This window comes from Diabrotica undecimpunctata, chromosome 10 (assembly GCF_040954645.1).
Source record: "Diabrotica undecimpunctata isolate CICGRU chromosome 10, icDiaUnde3, whole genome shotgun sequence".
Taxonomy (NCBI): domain Eukaryota; kingdom Metazoa; phylum Arthropoda; class Insecta; order Coleoptera; family Chrysomelidae; genus Diabrotica; species Diabrotica undecimpunctata.
In genome coordinates, this window is record NC_092812.1 from 29,176,314 (window position 1) to 29,180,035 (window position 3,722).

The window sequence follows — 3,722 nt, forward strand, 5'->3', positions numbered from 1 at the left end:
GAGATTTTGGTAAGGTATCTTCTTTAAGAACACCAATCAACAAATGAGCAATATACTTTCCTGAGGAATCAGTGGTTTCGTCTACAGATATGTAAAAATAATTATCTGCAATTTCTTCCTTAATATTAATTAACACCGACGAGTATAGCCCGTTCACATTATTTCTTCTTAGAGACCGATCACTTGGAACATTAAGTTTGCAATATTTTTTTAGAAACGAACTAAAATTTACATTTGCTAATTTTGAAAGCGGTATGTTTGCAGACACTAATGCGCGACACAAGTCTTCATTAAAAGTTTCTTGCTCATCTAATTTTTTTGAAGTAGATTGGAAACATTTAGCCATTGAAGTTTGATGTTTTCCTCCTATTTTTCCTTTTTTTGCAATGTGTGAAGCAGTTCTCACATGTTGGTCTATCTGAAATTTCTTCTCACATGCTATCTATAAATAAAAATAAAAACCTTTATTTTAACCCAACCTTTAAAATATAAAAATATACAAGGTGTTTTTGGTTAATCAAATAACTGGTTTGGAAAAAAAAACACTCGCTAAGTGTTTTAAATGCAGTATTAATCCACAAATTAGTTTTTGTTACTAACCATTAGTACATCATATAACTTATTTTAAAATTCAACAAAAGTTTTTTTTTTGTTAATTCAATTACAATAAAAATAATTGTGTTTTAGAATAGCTGACTTCATAAAAAAAAGTAAAGGTGAAAAATTTTTCTAAATACACACCATTGTATTGTACCATGGACAATTTTTTCTCACTAAAGGAAGCTATTTTTCATTTAAAAACAACCTACGAGTACTAAATTTCAAGTAAATACGTTTATTGGTTTTAAAGTTATTGTTGTTATTAACTAAAAGAATTTAATTTTTTTAATTTTAACACCCTGTATCTCGAAAAGTAAATAAGTTTGACCCCTCATTAACTATATCGTTTTGTTCAATTTTTCGAGAAGTATCTACAGTCAAACGTTGTAAGTGTCATTTGGAAACACCTTGTATGTATGAAATATTAGATATTTAATAGAAAATATTAGATACTTACAATTTTGCCACAGACTGAACAGTAGATTTTTCCCATATTCATAGACAGCTCTTTATAAGGTTTAATCCAAGTTGAAGCACTGGTTGTTTTAGGCATTATAAAATCATAATCTTCCTTTTTGTTACGCACAACGAGTGTTTTCGCTTTGAATATCAAAACAAAAATGATTTACAAATCTGAGCATCAAATAAAAATGTTTAGGTACCTAATTCAATAAACTGGGAGATTTTGGAAAATCCCTAAATTAGGAACAAAACTATTAGCCGTTTACCTGCTGTTAAGATACAATAAATTGTAGATAGATTTGGGGATTAGATCATAAAATGCAAATGAGCGAACCCTTAGCGATTATCCAATAACTGAATGCCTCAGTGACCGAGACTTTCTAAGAATGTTGAGGGCTACTTAAATTGATCTTCTTTGAAATTGTAAATGTTTTGTACCTGTAGAGGTTACGTACTTAGATCATTTCTTGATTAAAATGACTACAAAATTTTATACAAGAATTGAAATAAATTGGTATGTTTAAAAATTTTCAAATACAGTATAAAAATCTGAACTTTTATGCACTTTATGCAAACTTTTATACAAATATGCCAAAATATGAAATATTTGCATAAAATATGCACAATATGCAAAATATGCAATATGCATATTTGCCGAAGTCTAGTTATAAGTAATGTACTTATAACTATGAGCTATTAAACATTCTTATCAATTATTATACTTTACACTGATTATATTTACAATATCATAGTCGTTTCCCTTATCTTTAGTTTCCTAGTTTACATTTTCATATTCTTCATCAGCATCTTCAATGCTATCAACTATTGTTGCTTCAATGCTCATTATTTTCCTTATCTTGTCAATTTTTTGTTCCAGACATTTTTTGTTTTGGTCATCCCAGTTGCCATGGAACTGGGCAGGCCGTGTAACTAGAATGCATGACACACGATGGATGTGCAAAATTAAAAATGGGAGGCTAAGAGCAGACAAACGTAGAAGAGGAAGACCTCTAGGTCGAAGGGAAAAAGAAAATTGGAAACAAAGAGCACAAAATCGTATAGAATGGAGGAGTTTAAGGGAGGCTGATGTCCAGCAGTGGACGTGATAAATGAAGTCTGGATGATGATGATGATGATGTCATTTGTTATGTCGTTGTGAAGTGTTGGCCTACAACAATGTCTCAAAACTTCATTTCGATCGACAGTAACTTTTGTTTTAAACACACTGTCGTTTGCCAAAACTTATGTCCATAAGTTGCGATGCTTTCGACTATGGCCTTGCAATTCTAATTTTTATATTTTGTCTAATTTTTGTATTCTAAGCACACAATTTGGTTGTTTTGTACACGTAAAAAGTTTTAATTGTCTGAGTAAAAATAAGGTACTAGAAAGTTTACTTTTGAGAAGGTCAATGTGGTTATACCAAGTCAATGTGTTGTCAACTGTTATGCCCAACAATATGACATTATTTTTTTCAACACTCACATCTATGGTGGACGAAAAAATTAAATTTTGAGTTTTGTTATCGTTTAGTTTAAGTTTATTTGCTAAAAACCATGATTGAGCATTGGAATTTATATACTCAGACGTGGTTTCTAAAACTGAACGATTTTTATCAGAAAAAACGAAAGTAGTGTCATTTGCAAATAAAACTGTTTTAAATGGAGCCATGAAATTCGGCAAGTCATTAACATATATTATAAATAATAGAGGGCCCAGAACTGATCCTTGTGGAACTCCATGCTTTATCTGCTTAAATTCAGAGAGACAATTTCCGTACTTGACTGCTTGGTATCTATCCCTTAGGTACGATGAAATTAGTTCCAAAGGAGTACCTCTTATACCGTAAAAATTCAGATTTTTTAACAAAATATCATGAGAAACACAGTCGAAGGCCTTTGAAAGATCACGCAGCGTTATGGCAGAGTGATTATGCTTCTCAAGGCCATCAACTATGGCACTCATCACATCTAAAAGTGCATGTGTTGTGGAACGATCCTTTCTTAACCCATATTGTGAACTAGTAAAAAAGTAATTTGTTTCGAAGTACGATATAAGACGCTTCTTTAAATTTTTTCGATTATTTTACTGAATATCGAAACGATGGAAATTGGTGTATAATTGTCTCACGATCGCCCTTTTTAAAAATAAGAACAATCTTGGAGTATGTAAATGAAGTTGGGAATATCCCGATCAAAAAAATACTATTAATGAGATGTGTTAAAGGTTTAGTAATTATTTCACTAGTGCTTTTGATAAAAGATGCGTTTAGCTCATTAGTATCCAAACAATTTTAATTTTTTAATGTTTTTATAACTGTGGATACTTCTTGTTGATTGGTTGGAGACAGAAAAAAGAATTCGATGGAGCTGGAAATTTTTGATGGTTCAAAATTGTGTCTTCTGGTGTATTTGGACGAGATTTTATAATATTCTTAGCAATTTCAACAAAAAGTTATTGAAAGAGTCACAAGATATGTTGATTGTTGAATTATGTAGACCATTTGTTTTATTTCGCTCAAAAGCGACAACACAAAGGCTACTGGAAACGGCAGAACGGCAGAGAGTACTAAGAAGAATTACAGGAAATACGCTGAGAGATCGAAAGAAAAGTAAAGACATTAGAAGAAAATGTAACGTACAGTGTACAAATGAATGGAT